This window comes from Propithecus coquereli, unplaced genomic scaffold, assembly GCF_000956105.1.
Source record: "Propithecus coquereli isolate 6110/MARCELLA unplaced genomic scaffold, Pcoq_1.0 Scaffold222, whole genome shotgun sequence".
Classification (NCBI taxonomy): Eukaryota; Metazoa; Chordata; class Mammalia; order Primates; family Indriidae; genus Propithecus; species Propithecus coquereli.
In genome coordinates, this window is record NW_012147412.1 from 378,240 (window position 1) to 394,411 (window position 16,172).

Consider the following 16,172-nt stretch of genomic DNA (forward strand, 5'->3'; position numbering starts at 1 on the left):
CCGTGCAACAGAGAGGAGTCTTGACCGGGGTGGCTGTTGGCAATCAGCCAGTGTGAAGGGCAAGGCCCTCCCCAGAGGGTCCCTCACCGTCCTGGAGGACCCCTTCCCCAGCTCTGGGCCTCTGTTCCTTGGCGAGTTATCTTCTTCCTTCCCCTGTCCCTGTGGTGTCTTGGCAGCAGAAGGGATTTCAGTTAGACTTTGAGAAGAACTTCCCTACTCTGCCTTTGAGCAGCATCTCAGACAGGTTTCTATTCATGGAGACCACAGTGCGGGTCAGGTTGCTATTTCTTGCTGTTGTGTTTGAGTTGAGCCAGTTCCACTCCTTCTGTCTTTGATTTTTGCTTTTTTCCCCTAGTTATCTAGAGGCTTCCCTGATGCAGAGCAGTCGCCCCATGGAGCATGGCCCCGAAGCTGAGGGGTGGAGTGGAGGCCGTGTTCGGGGGCGATGGTGACACAATCTTGAAAAAGCTCCATCTGTCATCTCTGGCCTTTTACTGTTGTAACAGCACTTATGGTCCCAGCCAACTGCTGAGGAATCTGTCTGTGGTTTAATTAGCCTATAACTCCAGCCTCCCCCACCATGTACGAAAGCAATAAACAGCTTCCGTCCTCCTGGAGGGACTGGGCAGTCTCAGCAGGAAGAGCCACAGGGCCTGAGGCCAGTGAGGTCTTTGAGGACAAATGAAGGACTTGGGGACCCACAGGGAGGGCTCTGGACTTGTGCCTTTCCTTGGTTGGCCCATGGGAGACCAGCCAGTGGGCCCCAAAGGAAAAATAACTGTAGCAAAACAATCCCTCATATTTACAGAGTTTCCCATATACAAGGAGCTTTCCCAGGCACGATCTCAGTAGGAATCACTCTGGACCTCGGTTTCTTCTTTTCTGAAATGGCGCCATTGGGCCCAAGGATTCCTGGGACCTCTTCTGCATCCAGACCTTCTGTGGGTTCCATGACCCTAACAAAATCCTGGTCATGTGATGACCCCTGAAGCAGGTGCCACTATGGTTGAGAGTACCAAGGAGCCAAGAAGGAAAAAGTGTGCCACAGATCACTCAGAGAGCCCTGCCAGAGCCAGGCCTGGAACCCACAGAGGTGGAAGGTGGGAGGAGATGGACCCTGATGGCTGCCTTCTAGCTCGAAGAGATGGGGGGAGGGACCCTGCAGCTGGTCCTGCAAGTGGGCGTGGCCGGGGAGCAGCATCCTTCCAGTGCGCAGACCAGGATCTGCGCCTGAGCGTCACTATCACGTCTGCTCCACGAGGGTGCTCTCTTCTGCTCCCTGCTGGGCCCCAGTGCCTAGAACAGTGTCTGGGATGTAGGTGGCGCTCAAATAATGCTTGTCACTGAATGACTGAAAGATGAGTCCAGGCCCCTGGAATGGCAACCCTCCCCCACCATGCCCTGCTCTCCCTCTGCAGGGACGGACACGCGGGCAGTGTGAGCACGGCCATCGGGGCATTGGGCCACAAAGGATTCCGAGATCTGTGTGGCTCTCCACTTTCTTCTGGTTGCATCTGAGCACCCCTTGACTGCCCACCCCCTTCCCCCACCTCACCCAGGCCCCTCCGAATGTGTGATGGATGTTCTGCCAGGGAAGGAGGGTTCGATCTGACTTCCAATCTCCTCTGGATGCACCACCGCCAAAATACAATACGCAATTACCGGGACATGATACATCAGTGATCGCCGAGGGAAGGAGGACCCATTTGGACAGCAAAGCCGATGACTGGTGTCTGAACTTATGACTACAGTCGGCCCAGAGCCCCTCCAGCCCTCTGGCAGGAGGTGAGCAGTTGGCACCGCCGGTAGGTGGTAACCCGGCGTTCCTTCTCGCCCAGCCACAGCCTAGGCCCAGCCTCCTTCCCAGCCTCACTTCCAGGCCCCCACAGCCTCAGCTCCCCTGTTTCCTCTCTGGTGCAGCTGCCACCGCTCCATCCCTTGGGGTTCTCTCCCCGCTAGCCTGGCTACAGCAGGAGACACGGTCTCCCAGTTCCCCTTCTGTGCTGCCTTCCAAAGCAAGTACAAAAGCCCTCTTCCTTCCAAGGGATTGTCTGTCATTTAGGGGACAAAGTAGGGGTGACAAAGACCCCACAAGACAAGAGACAATCTTGCAGGCTCCCACCTGGATCTGGGAACCATGATTCCTGGCCTTTGCTTCCTGTCTCCCCTCTCACGTGGTTGCCAAGACCTGCCCTCCTGATTGCTGGCGTCTCTTTCGCCCAAGACTCTCAGAGGCCTGAAAACACAGGAAATGAAACCAGAGTCCACCTGTCTCAAGAGGCGGATGCTCTGGACGGCCTCCTGCCTGGGCAAGATCAGTCTCCACCGGGTATAGCCAGGACCAGTCTAAGGAAAGGGTCCACATCTCCTCCTCCTCTGAGTTCTGGAACCTGGGATTCATGGAATCTGCAAACCCTTGAAATTACACGACAACTTGGGTGCGTATTTGTGTCTGCACTTTTTCTGGAAAGAGATTTCACAGCCTTCATTAGTTTCTCAAAGCCATTTAGAAACAAAAAATTTGCCCGTGCCTGTGAGGGTGGGGATGAGGGCAGATTCGGCACAGAGGCCGAGCTTGCTTGAGTAGTTACTAGGAGTTTTGAAGTTTATTTTACTGCCTTGAATCACATTTTCTCTGTATGTGGATGGGTCCTCTTTTCCGGTTTGCCGAATAGGTTGACCATTTGTATCCAGACAGATCACTCAGACAGATGCACACAGAGAATTAGCCTACCCCAGACCACAGCATAAACACAGAATAACCCCCCAGTGCAGGGGCCAAACGCCATCAAAGCATAGCCCAAGTGCTATTGTCCCCTCTACCCAACCTGAATACGCAGCGCACAGCTGACAACCAGACCGGACGCCCACCTGAGCGACCTCAGGCCTAGGCCGAGGGTCCCTTAGAACACAGCCCTTTCGCAAGACCTGAGGCCCACTCCCAGCTTCCCGGTGAGGATCCAGGCAAGTGTGCTCACTCGCTTGTGCTAAGGCCTCCAACCTCCAGCTGTTCTGGGAGACGGCCTGAGCTCGCACCTCTCACTGAGGACACAGACAGGCCCGGAGACCAAGATGCGTTCACAAGGTGGGCTGATAAATACTGCAGCTTTTCCACCTGCTGAGACCGTATGATCTTTGTTGAATCACCTAATCTACTTGGCTAATTACGCCCATTTTCCCTTCTCTCTCCTGCTCTTCCCTTCCCTTCCCCGTCACGTGTGGTACTTCAGAAACTCTCTCGAAGGGATTTCAAGGAGCTAGCTGGCTGGGTCTCTGCGGAGTACATTGTATTATCTCATTACGATCTCTCCTGGTGATCGGATTCCGTTAGCTGACTCTCTTTATTAGCAGGCAAAAGCAAACTTATGAAATACCTTTAAACCTGGATTTCCTTAACAATATATCATTGGGGAACTGACAGCTCTCGCTCGCTTCTCTCTGCCAGAAAGAATTAAGATTGTTCCTAATTTAATCTCTCTTCCGCATCGGAGGCGGATATTTGTGTTTCAGCGGCAAACTTGTATTAAAGGCTCTGGGGGAGGAGGCTCTGATAGGTGTCCTGTGTGCCTGTGTGCAGATGGGGCTGGCCCTGGCTTCGGGGAGCCCAGGCAGAGGCCCCCAGATGCTGCCCTTCATGGAAGCTGCAGGCCTAGGTCCCTGCAGGGAAAGATGAGAGGGCAGCTCCAAGAACCACTGTCTTTGTAGTGTCAGTGTAAGAGTGTTAGGGGGTGGCTGAGGCTGCTGCAGACGCTGCCCATTGTAGAGCTGTCTGGCACGTCAGACTTTGGGCTTTCTAGAAGTCAGAATCACCAAGCTGGCTCTTGATGGGTTCCAGCTGAGCTGTGCCCTGGCTGTACTCCACGGGCATGGTGCAGCGATGCTGTTGGTGCCTGCCCTGGTCCCCTTCGCTGGACTGCTGCAGCCCATCCCCCAGCCCCTGTGAGTGCTGGCTGCTAAAGGGCACAGCTGCCCCCTTCTCTGGAGAGTGAGCCCCAGCTGCATAGGGGCCGCCTGACCCCAGAGGCTAGCCACACGCCTCCCCAGTCCCCCTACCCTAAGCCAACCGGCAACGACTGACTGACAGAAGGATACAAGAGACCAGCCCGCTTGCCTCAAGGTTGGTCTGACCTTGTGGTATCATCCGTGTCCCTGGGCTCCCAGTGGGACCAGGCTGAAGCTGATCTCCCACCCAGATCTCATCCTACTTCATTCTGTTTCTCCGGAGGACACTTCCCCTCCGACTCACCCTCACGAGCCCCTGCTTCTAGTGCACTATCGCATTTCGGTGGCTTGGGTTTCCGGGGTCGGATGTGCCTCTCCTCTGGAGGCAGATGGCACGTGAAAGGGACTCGCCATGGACAGTCGAGGCTGGCGGTGCCCCGTGGTCAACACATCAGCGGTAGCCTGGTCCCATGCAGGGGCACTTCCTGAGGACCCTCCCATCCCCACCATGGAAAGGCTTGGCTGACAGTGCCTGCCTGGCAGGGGCTGCCTGGGACACTGCCCCTCCTTGCTTGTGGAGCACATAAGCCGTTCTCCGAGACTGCGCTAAACCATGGCCTCTTAGATGCGCATCGCCCCAGCCAGAGCCGCGGAGCCCGGCTGGGCGCGCCCTGCCAAGCACATCACGTCCCCTCCAGGAGCTCTGCACGGAGATTTGGGCGGCTGCAGAGGAGGGGGAAGAGCTGTGTTGGAAAATCCTATTATCTGGCCAGGGCCCCACTGATAGTCCATGCATGAAACCAATTTACAAAGTGCGAGTCAAAAGCCTCTGAGGACCGCCTGTTCTCCCCAGAGCCCGGCAATCACCCTGCCCACGGGCCTCGGCGGACGAATGCCATCCACCCTCCGACCATGGAGCAGATCCGCTCAGAGCTGTCAGTCAGCGCCCTGGGCTGGCCAGCCTGGCTCTGCCGAACGTCGGGAGAATGTATTACCGTGAGACAAGGGAGACGCTTCCAGTCGAGCATGATTATTTTCAGATCTCCATTTTGCGGTTGGCTTGAGGGAGACTCTTTGGGCTGCAGGGGTCTTCCGAAGGTCATATTGTCTGTCCATCTCCCGTCACTGGGTACGGGCAAGGGCAGGGAGGCTCCGACGACACTTGTAATGGGGCAAGGCACGAACCTCTCCCAGCCGGTGCAGGGAAAACGCCCTGCAGAGCTGAGGTAAGGGCTACGCCAGAGAATGCACACGAAAGTGCCCCGCAGGCGGTAGGTTCTCAAATAAATGTTTATTATTATTTTTCACCTCAACCAAAATAGTTCTTACAAGGGTCTTCAGGGGAGGAAACGCTTCTGCTTTTCTTTGTAGAATATTCTGATGTGTCTTAACATGTGTAACAGTCAAGAAGTTCTTTTATCAAGCCGCCGCGTCTCTTGCTGAAAAAGAACTAATTAGTTATTCCTGTCTCAAAAGAGATCCACTGCTACTAGCTAACACTGACAGAGTACGGCCTACGTGCCAGGCACTGAGTATTTCACACACGGCAAACTGTTTAAGCTTCGCTATGACCCTATGTGCTGGGGACCGTTGTCCCTGTTTTACAGATGAAGAAACGGACAAAATAAATTGCCCCAGGTCACACAGCTAGTGAGCGGAGATGGAATAAGAAGATGTAGGAACATTCAGCCACAAAACACAAGGGTGATCTGGCACCTCTTGTATTATCCCGGATAGAGCTGGAGTCCATTCTACTAAGTGGAGTATCCCAAGAATGGAAAAACAAGCACCACATGTACTCACATCACATTGGTATTAACTGATCCACACTTATGCGCATATATAGTAGTAACATTCATCGTGTGTCGGGCAGGTGGGAGGGGGGAGGAGGGGATAGGTATATACACACCTAATGGGTGCGGTGTGCACCTTCTCGGGGATGGACACACTTGAAACTCTCACTTGGGTGGGGCAAGGGCAATATACATAACCTAAACATTTGTACCCCTGTAATATGCTGAAATTAAAAAAAAGAAAAGAAAAAAATCTCAACAACAAAAAAAAAAGATGTAGGAAAATGTTAACGGAGGGACACTGTAAGATAGGCATCCTAAATTGAATAAACTGATGTGTGAGCTTTTTTCTTTTTCTGGGACCAGAGTGGGGGACTCTCTGCTTCGTCCTGGGAAGCTTTGCCTGCAGAAGCAGCCCCTCCATCCCCTGGCACCTTCCTTCCCCTCCTCCCCGCTCCGCATCAGATTTGGACAGAGGTTGCGCTGCCCCATCTTGGATGTTAGCCCCTTCCTCAAATGTCCTGGCAGGCTGGGGAAGGCCTCAGATATGGGGGCCGGCCTGGGCCTACAAATTTCACCTCCCTCCCCAAACCAGTCTTCTGCCCACTAGGCCATTTTCATCCAAAAGGTCGAGGAGGCCCTTGCGAGGCTCCTCTTTCCTGGATCTCTCACTCCTAGACGTCCTGCTTGTCAGCGGAGTGTGTCAATCCAGGCAACCTCAGGGGACTTTCCTCCATCCCCCAGGGACAGGGGCTCTGTTGCCTTCAAGGGGCAACGAGAGTGACCTCCAGGTCTTAGTGCAAAGCGTTACACCAAAGAACACAGCAATGAGACGTGTGGGCTCCTCATTGAAGTCAATGTTTGTGTGTGCTGGGACCTCAAATTCTTCATCTATAACATGGACAATTGGAAGGATTTAATGTGTAAAATGCAGTATGTGAAATAGGCTAAATAAACTTGGCTACTACAGTAGCCAGACTCAAAATTTAAAATTGTCTTTGCTGTTTGAATCACCCAATTTATCCATAGGAAAAGTCACTTTTCAGTTCAAAGCAGTCATCAAGTTCAGAGCGTCAAAGTCAATGCGCAGGCTTTGCCTCCCAGCTGGGTCTACAACTACACCAAGCAAGAGGAGAGCAGGAGGGAGCAGGGATCGGGGGTAGAGCAGGCAGGCATAGGAAGGGATGGTCAAGATGTCCCTGGGGTCAAGATGCTTAACTGTCACCAGGGGAGCCCAGGGAGACCAGAGCTTGTTGGAAGTTCCAGCTCGGCAGGCAGCCCAGCCCAGCTAAATAACTAGGCCATCTCTAACGGGGCTTCCAGAGGGGCTGGACTACCCAGTCAGAGTGGATGGCATCGTCTCGACGCAGGTGTGTTACTCTCATCCTAGCTGGCAGTTTGCACTTGGGCACTGGTTCCTCCTCCCAGCCCCAGCCCCACCCCCCTAGGGTGGAGCGAGCATGGAGAGCCTCAGGGCCCGAAGGAGGAATATGGGCTGTCTGGAAGGTCCCAGGCTCCGCTGCGCCTGCTGCAGAATCCCTGGGACTAGGACCTGACTTGGAAAAACTGCCTCTCTATGGAACACAGAGGACCACGTCATCGGGGGGGTAACAGATACCCCCAGAACAGATCCTGCATCCCTTCTGTGACCAGATGGGGTCCCATTAGCCCCTCATCTGTTGCTGTGCCCGCAGAGCTGAGCACCAGCCCCTTTTCTATCATAAGGGTCCTCAGTGTAGCCCCTTCACCCTGGTAAAAGATCAGCATGGACTTGGAAGACCCTTTGCTGAAAGAGTGTCAGACCAGGGTAGAAAACTGTGGCCTACCTGTGGCTGAGCCCGTCAGGGGACTTCCAGGGGACACCGAGGGTCATTCTAAACACATGATCTGTCAATTCGCTTTGAAAAGAGTCTTTCAGGTCCACAGACAAGAAGGTACCAGCACGTGCGGATAGCACAGTGGACATGACAAAGGCAAGCAGTCCGTAAGGCAAGCAGGAGTGCTTCCTACCCCCAGGTCTTGGCTTGAGGAATGAGGAAAGCAGAGAAGCGATGACGAGCCCTCTCCTAACCTTGGGTAGGATTGTGTATCTTGCTGAACTGGGCAGCAGTTCAGAAGGTGCTGCAGGGTTCCTGCCACCTGAGCGGGCCCACAGGTGTGCCCAACACTCAGGGGCCAATTTCCACGCCTTGCCTGCACTGCCGGTGGGAATCAACTGGGCTGCAAAGAACACTGGTGCCTGGGGCCCACCCCAGAACTTCTCACTGTAATTGGAATGGGGTGTGGCCCGGGCACTGGGATTTTAAACCCCCCTGGGAGACACTAACGTTCTGCTAAGTTTGAGAACCACTGGAGTCCACATAAAGACAGCAATGGTTTCTGGATTCTGGCTTTGTAACAGTGTCCCCAGCGTCTGAAATGTGCTCAACTTCGCCAAATAGTTTTAACATTCCTTACTTTAAAACTAAATATTTATGGTAAGATTATTTTGGAGGATATTGAGAAATTAAGCAAAGAATGAAAGGTATAACAGAGAATTAATTGTGTAATAATTAAGGATATCATTAATTGCACTCAACAGAAGAGGCAGACATCTGTGGATTGAAGACGTCTCTAGAGGATGGGGTTAAAGGTCTGTTGCTCTATGGTCTCAAGCAAATTATCACTCTACATCCTTGAGGCTGTGGAAAACCACAGACTTTTAAAAAAACTTTTTACTTTGTAATAATTATAGATTCACAGGAAGTTACAAAAATAGTACAGAGAGGTCCCATGGACCCTTCGTCCAGTTTCTCCCAATGGTAACATTTTATATAACTATACACAATATCAAAACTAGGAAGTTAACACTGATTCATTCCACAGACCTTATTACAATCACCAACTTTTTGTTGACCTTTAATCCCTTGGCTTTCATTCATTCATTCATTCATTCATTCAAAAACCTTTTATGGAGGCACCAGCATAGTACTTATCAAAGTGTGGTGTGCAGATGCTCTGCGTTAGAATCACCTGAGAAACTCATTAAAATGCAAATTCCGGAGCTCTTGTCTCGCCCCGCTGAGTCAGACCACAGGGGTGTGCAGTGCGGAATCGGTGTGTTTAACAAGGGTCCCCGGAGATTCCCAGGTTCATGAAAGTCAGGAAGCCACTGAACCGTTGCAGCACGCACTGGGCTCGGCACAAATACACCCGGGAAAGGCTGGCGGCTGCCCTCACAGGGTAGAGGAGACAGATGCTCATGGAAACGAAGGGGGCTGGGATAGAGCCGTGAACACACGCTGTAAGAACACTCGGGAAATATCTAATCCTCTAAGGGCAAGGGGGAGGCGTTCTGGAGGTTGAGCATATTCGAGTTGGCTTTTGACTGATAAGTAGGAGTTTGATAGTTGGGCAAGAAAATGAACTCTCAGCCCTAGCTTTAGCATATCATCTTCCTCTACATTTGAAGCAAAATTTCTGAAACATGAGCTCCTTAACAGCAGGGAGTACTATTTACCTGTGCACCCTCAATGCCTGGTGCGCTAGGTGCTTGCTAACCCTCGATGACTGACAGTGTGAGAGCTGTGGCTGGCCGGCGGTTAGCTGGCCAAGGGCAGAATGGAAGGGTGCTGGGTGAGTGGTCGGATGGAGACGTGAATGGTGCCTGCCTACAGTGGGGGCAGGGACAGTCTGGCTGGGAGAGGCCAGGTTCCCAGCCATAAAGGGCTTTAGCAGTTCTTTCCCAAGGCCCTCAGGCGGGGAGCTGGACCCCTTGGTGAGGAAATGCAGCAGGGCTGTGTATACAACATTCTCATCCTGTACAGTTGAGGCCCAAACACTTCAAGACCCCACGGAGCCAGCTGACTCGGAGTTTGAGCTAAGTGGCCTTCACCCTGGGGAAAAAAATAAAAAGGCATTTACCCCGACAGTGCTCTCCTGCTCTCTTAATAAGTATATTAATTTTAAATGCCAGAGACAGAATCGTAAACTCTCCTTCTTGGAGGATTATAGCCAGAGCCCTGCTTGCCGAGAAGAGCTGAGCTGCGCTGCTCTGCCTCCCAGCAGCTGCAGGGAGGGTGGGAATCGGCTGCTTGCCATGAGGATGGCAAAGGTCACTCCTGCCGCGTGCCGGACCCGAAAGAGCCAAGGAGCTCTGCTCTCTGTTTTCCGCCTCTCTCGTGCTAGGCTTGGGAAGTCACAGGTTCTGCCTCTGGGTTCCAGCACAAGATCAGAAGATCCTGGGAAGAACTTCCCAAATCTGGCGCTTTCGTCAAAGAGGGGTTGCAGTGTGGGGTGTGTCTGCCCAGAGGCAGAGGAAGGGCTGGGCTCCTCCTGCCTGAGGAGTCCAAGGTGTGGTCCTCGGGCTGCCTGCAACTCAGCCACCATGGGAACTTCCGAAAGATGCAGATGCCCGTCTCTCACCTCCAGCCCTGCTGAATCAGCCTCTTGGGTTGTGGAAACCCCAAATCCACTTTTGTGTAATGTTTCTCAAGTAGGCTGAAGTTTGAGAATTACACCATGAGCAAACTGTCTCCCCAGGGCTGTATCTAAACAGTCCCAGCTGGCAGTGGCAGGCGGCAATTGAAGTTTAAAGGAAAGGACCCTGCCAGTGAAGCCTGAACGGCCTTTAACCTTTCTGAGACTCTATTTATTCATCAACAAAATGCAATTCATTATCTCAGAGGGCTGAGCACAGATTCAAGGGAAGAACCTAGTGCCTGGTGCCCGGGAGTCCCTTCATGTTAGTTGGGATTGGTCCAGGCATGAGAAGAAGTGCTGGTCCCAGTGCCCGTAGACAGGGCCTGAAAGAAATTGAATGAGCTTAAAGAACTTTGTGCTGTGGCCCCTTGAAATTTATAATCTCCATTACACATGTTTGCAATTTCCCAGCAGGGCTCTTTGTATGGATTATTTTCTATAAGTGTGTACAGCAGGATAGAGCCTGCAGGCCAGATCTGTCCCACCTGACCCAAGCTGCCCACTTGACATTTTTAATTAAGCGTTTTGTTTTACTTAATGATTTTGTGTGCTTAGTCTAGTAAGGCCTCATCCCCTACCAGTAAAGAACATGAGAAGCTTAGTTGAAAGGTGAAAAACCGAGTTCTTTCTCTGACAATGTACCTGCAAGGAAAGAGAGAAAAAGGAGGTTTCAACAGTTTATTCAAGTCACTAAAGCATTAGCCTCCGAAGAGTCTGCGTTGCAGACTTTACAAGACAGGTTTACTGCATGGTGGGGCGGGGGTGCTCTCAGATTGTCCTCTTCATTCCGTGCCTGTCCCATTGCTAGGTGGTGGCCACTTGTTCATTCAAATGCTTTCTCACCACTGATAGCTTGCGATTCATTATATTATTTTTTTTCCTGAAGAAATCTGAACACAGAGAACTCAAAGCTGCAGGGGGGAACAGTACTGATTTGTTCTAGGACATGCAGACACTCAGACTCAATTGGGACAGGAGGATTGAGCAGATGACAACCGGAGACTGTGCTCATTTCCCATCGATGAAATGCCCTCAGCTCAGTAGAATCCCATATTTTAGAGAATTGCAGAGCTATTTGCTAGAAATAAAGTGACAGCTTCAGAAGTGATTCACAGATTTGGATGAACATGGAGGTTTAAGTTTTCAGGTTGTTGTTTGGGGTCCAATGGCAGGGACATTCTGAAATTCCAGAGCTTACCGCTGTGGCTCCCACAGTATCCCCAGAACTTGCGGACCCCAACATACAGCTCCAAGGCCCACCTTTGGGCAATGGCAGGTTCCCAGAAGGTATCTTCTTATACCCGGAGGCAGAAATGATGTGTGCACCAGCTAAACATATTCCACAGTTCTTTTGAAGAATTTCAGGCCTTAAAAAAAATATATTCTCAGCTACTTGATTGTGTCTGTCTCCTGTGTCAGCTGATCGATGACAAGCACCAGGCCTGTAACTATGCACTTCTGTAGGAATAAAATTAATTAATCAGGGTATGGGGTATGGGCTTTTTCCCCCTCTCGACATTTGTATTGCAGCTAAAAATCCATACTTTTAAATATATTTCATCATTGTTATTCATTAAAACTGCATGCAGTCTGTACTTGCCTAGCTTCGATCACACAGGCCACAGAGGAAAAAACTGGGGCGTCTCTGGGCTAACGTGCTTCCAGCAAGCAGATGGCTGTGTTCCCTGAACGGAGCGATATTCAGCTCGAGCAGGGAGACATAGTCACAAGGCTGGGCTGAGATGCTCTTTCGTAAACCTGGCAGAACATGATCAACGCGTCACGGAGGACTGACTGTTAAACTGGGTCTGCAATAAAGTGGCAGGGATAAATCAGTGTCCGGGACTTAGAGAGGTCGTTTTCATACTTAGCGATGGGCCATCATTTCCCTCCCCGAAGCCCCTGCTCCCTGCCCGGCCTGCGCTGGCCCGTGGCCTTGAGCGCTGTCGTGTGATTCTTAGCGCAGTGTTGCTCGGCATCCACTTTTCCTTAGGGCCCTCTGATCCCACAGCTTCCCTGTCCCCACTGTTCTCCAGATGTCTGTCTCCTGTATCGGGAGCTGCCCCCTCTCCCCTCGCCTGTCTCCTCCAGCCCGTGCTGGTTTCCTTCCGCCAACCCGAGTTACTCCCAGGATAGTCACTATGCAGGGAGACCTATCCTTTCATAACACAGTTTTCCTACTATCATATCAAAGATGGATAGACAGACTAGATAGCTGTGGATAGAATAAAAGTTTAGTTCTTGGGCAAAGGGTGTCCCAAAGAAGCAAAGCCTGGAATGATCATTCTCCGGCAGTGGGTGCTAACGCTTACTGCATGTCACGGAGAGGTCCCCCCGCACTGTGCCTCACAGGGGTCCCCCTGATACATCCCCAGTGACAGGCAAGCAGGGAGCAGGATCCAGACGTCTGGCTATAGCCCAAAGGGTTTACAGCAAGAGTAGAATTGCTTTGATAATTCATATTTTATCTTTATGATTAATTAAAGTTTATATGCCTTTCCAGAATATATATTTATCTGTTTTAATATATCATTTTTTCTAAAATTTTTGGATAAAACTTATGCTTTAAGAAAGTATGTACCTCTCATCCTATCACCCTGTAGGCCCAGGGTGAGAGTTCCCTATTTGAGGAACATAGACATTCATCGTCACAATTAATTTCACTGATAATGCAGTTGTCCCCATAGTACAGGAGAGGAAACTGAGGCTCACAAAGGTCAAGTGACTTTTCTGAGATCGCCCAGGGCTTGGATTAAAAATTCAGTCCCAAGCCCCTATGCCCACCCTTGCCATGCAACGGAAGTACTCTGCCTTCCCCTCTGGCCTGCAGCTCTCGTCACTGGCAGAGGCAGTCTGGAACTTTGAAGCTGCTCAGGACATCCAGTTTGCAGGGAGCTCGGAGGGTGAGCCACCCATTCCTGCTCCCTGTGTCCCTACGGCAGCAGTGACAGCACACAGCTGGCCTGAAGAGCAGGACATAGAAGATCAGAGGGGACAGAGCTCTGTTCCTCTCCTAACACAAAACTGTGGGTTGTGGATTCAGCTGCCGGAAGGAAGCAAGGGGGCTCAGGCAAGTTCAGTGCCCTTAGCAGAGATGGGCCATCTGGGAGCCCTGGGGACTTCTCTGCGGAGGATCCATCAGTTCCTGGACAAAGCACAGCTCTGGCCTGACCTCCTGGTCCTCCAAGAGACAGACACAAGTTGATGGACTGGAGCTGTTTCTCCCTCAAAGCGCCAGGCACTTGCCTAGGCAGGAGCAACTTGGAGGATGAGGTGGGTGGTGGTAGCAGCAGTGGTGGTGGTCTGAGCCCCTAGGGCTGACTCCCAGGTCAGCAGAGAGCAGTGCAGGGCCCAGCCTGGGGCTCTCCCTGCACAGCCTTCAGGGCGGCAGCTCTCAGTCACCTTGGGTAAAGTCATGATGTTCAGGAGGGCTATTTGATGACATCAACTCCTGACTCTCCTTCAGTGGAATGCCCTGCTCCTGCAGGCTGCAGTCTGGATGGCTCTGTCCAGCATGCTGACCTCCTCTCTGGCTCAACTCCCACCCGCCACCTGTCACTGACCCTCGGCCACCCCAAAGCTGCCACTCTTCCCTGTCTCTCTCAGGCTGTTGCCTCTGCCTGGAACAGCTTCCCCACCATGATGGCCGGGCTAACCCCACTTACGCTGCAAGAGCCAGCTCCAGTGCTGCCTCCTCTAGGGTGGCCTCCCTGGCCATCCCAGTCTGGCCTAGGCGGTTTGGGTCTGTGCTTTCAAAGCCTTCTGTTGTCACCCCACAGCACAGCTGTCAGCTCTGTTCCTTTGCTCTGTCACCAGATTTTGAACTCCTTGAGGCGTCTTTTTCTCCATTGCCATATGGGAGGTGCTGAGTAAACAGTTTTTGGGTAAATAAATGACCAAGACTTGCTACCATGTGGGATCTGGCTCAGCAAGAACAATGGGGGCCTGCCAACAGTAACAAAATCAGCTGTTACTTACTGATTGCGAACTGTGTGCCAGGCATGGTAATAGGCAGTTGACACATAGTAGCTCATTTAATCCCCAGTGCAGCCTGCAAGTGGTCATTTCCATCCTATAGGTCAGGAAACCCAGCCTCAGTTTGCCCAAGGCCACAGGCAAGGGGGTGGCCGATCCAAGATTTGGATGGAAGTCCGCATGATGGAAAGTTCTGTGCTCTTAGCCAGAGTATTAGTCTGTGTGTGTGTGTGTGTGTGTGTGTGTGTGTGTGTGTGTGTGTGTGTGTAAAAGGGGATTTATTAGGTGAGCTGGCTCTTACCATAGGCCATCTGCAAGCTGGAGACCTTGAGGTGCCATTGGCATGACTCAGTCCAAGTCCAAAGGCCTGAGAACTAAGGAAGCCAATGATGTAACTCTCAGCCCACAGCTGAAGGCCTGAGAACCTGGAGGGAAGGGTATCTGTGCAAGTCCCAGAGTCTGAAGGCCAGAGCAGTTGGAGTGCTGATGTCCAAGGACAGGAGAGGATGGATGTCACAGCTCCAGAGGAAAGAGAGAGAAAGAGAGAATTTACTTGCCCTCTGCCTTTTCGTTCTATCTGGGCCCTCAGCAGATTGGAGGGTGCCTGTCCGCACTGGGTGAGGGGGGACCTTCCTTATTCAGTCTGCTGACTCAAATGCCAATCTCTTCTGGAGTCACCCTCACAGACATTCTGGGAAATAATGCTTTACCAGCTATCTGGGTGTCCCTTAATCCAGTCAAGTTGACACGTAAAATTAACCATCACAATGAGCATCTCACGCCAGCTAGAGCTAGAGCTTAGGGAGGTGCTTAGTGGCCCTGGATGTCCCACACCACAGCCTATGGTACGGGCTGACTTGTCCCACTATCTCCAGCCATCCTAGGCAAGGCCGAGGGCCCAGCAGGCTCCGAGTCATGTCAAAGCATCTTCGCTGGGGAGCAGCATCTCTGCGACTGAGTTGTCCATGCCCTGTCCTCCCTCCCCTAGCTGGTGTCCCCACAAGCCCCCAGCCCCACCCCGCCTGAATGTGGGAGAGGAAAAGATGAACATACATGATCCGTGATTCTTTGTGTGATGAGGAGGTGATGTGTCAGTGAGTATCCTCCTGGCCCTACCGAGCAAGGCTGGACCTCATCCCGTCTGCGGGGGCTCTGACATTGACAAATGAGTCTTCCAAAGTCAGTCCCCACTTCCAGAAGAAGCCAGCTCTCCCGAGGAGTCAGGCTGCCATCAGCAACCCACAGCCCTGCCCCAGGCTGTGCCGCCTGGGCTGGACGCTGCCTGAAGCAGTCCTTGGAGAAGCACGTGAGGGTGGGGACACCATGGGTCTTATCCCCATGTCTCCAAAGTCAAATTGAAATGCCACCTCCACCCTGGGCATCACTGACCCAATTGTCTTCCTTCTGCCCATAGCCACAGCCTCTTGGACGGCTCCTCAGCCAGCAGACCTGAGCCAGCTCTTAATTATTCTGATATGTGTGCTAATAATGGGGGTGCTATGGCCCAGGGAGTCTCAAATGGCAGATAATCACACACTCGCTCCAACTCGTCTCTGCACTATGGTTACATGGTCTTCAGCTTATGTCTGGACAAGGGCTGCCTTGATGTTGAGTTCAGAAGAAAGAAGCTCTTTGCAGAGGGTGAGAGGCTACCATCATGGCTCCAGACCTCCCATCCCTTCTTTGAAATCTATACTGGCGATGCAGATGCCATGCCTCCAGGGAAAGAAGAGAGGAACAGAGAAAGACAAGTGTGCAGTGGGTTATTAGTTGTCAGATGGACTTTCACTACAGTTTCATTGAGGCTCCGAGCTGAGCACAATGTGACAAGTTTCTGCACATTGTAGAGAGTGCGTGTGCTGGATATTCCCCAATATACCTCTCTAGCACCATTCTTCTCTACCTGGGCCCTGCCAGGCTGACCCCTACCAACAGTATCAACTGGCCTCCCTTGACCCTGGGCTTTGTGTTGTTTTCAGTCAATGGGAGGCACCTGCAGGA